The following is an 832-nucleotide window of genomic DNA, read 5'->3' on the forward strand; positions in this document are numbered from 1 at the left end:
CTCACATCCTAGTTTTGAACTGTACACATTGTGTGTTTGACCAGTTTTCAAAACTTAAGTTTAAAAATGGTCCTGGTTGTTCCTGTTTCTCTGTCCCGTGTATTTACTGAGATTTTATCACTGTGTGCTCTGCTGAAAGTGCATTTGAGGTGAGTATCCTGAGTAGAAGACAATCAGACTGACACATGGATAACTGGCAGAGACTAAAATTAGAGCTTTTTGTTTTCCTATTCTTCCTGTTGTTGCAAGAACCCTGGAACCATGTTGCATTTTTGTCACTGCACGGCTGAAAAAATATTTTCCTCTGTCACCTCTATGCTTTTGAAGTCCCTCCCATAAGCCCGTGAAGTCTATAAATACCAGTCTGCTCCATTCTAATCACTTTAACTTCAAAGAAGCCAGATCAAGTTCAATTTTTTGAGATTATTTTCAATTCTTTGTTTATCACAAGATTTACATCCCCTTTGTAAAACTCTTTCAGACATTCTTGCTTTGGTTGATCTGCATAAAACAGAAGAGCATGTTGGAAAACTTGTCTGTGTGTCTGTCAGAGGCTTACAACTTCCCAGCAAGTGCAGGGGGCCTCTGGATGAATCCAGAGAAAATGGAGAGTTCAGAGAAAATGGCACCCTCAGGCTGACAACAGTTACAATTGCTTTGGTTCAATCCCATGCCCCTTTCCAAAAAACTTTGCAAACTCCATAGCTACCACAACAATTGCAACATTTTAAACCCCAGAATTTAGGTGCGGTCGCTCGTCTGAGAGTGGCCCGGCTGCTCCACAGAGCTGATACTCCAAAGCAGGGTCAGAGCGGCCACAGCCGGTCCCACG

This window comes from Geospiza fortis, unplaced genomic scaffold, assembly GCF_000277835.1.
Source record: "Geospiza fortis unplaced genomic scaffold, GeoFor_1.0 scaffold190, whole genome shotgun sequence".
Taxonomy (NCBI): domain Eukaryota; kingdom Metazoa; phylum Chordata; class Aves; order Passeriformes; family Thraupidae; genus Geospiza; species Geospiza fortis.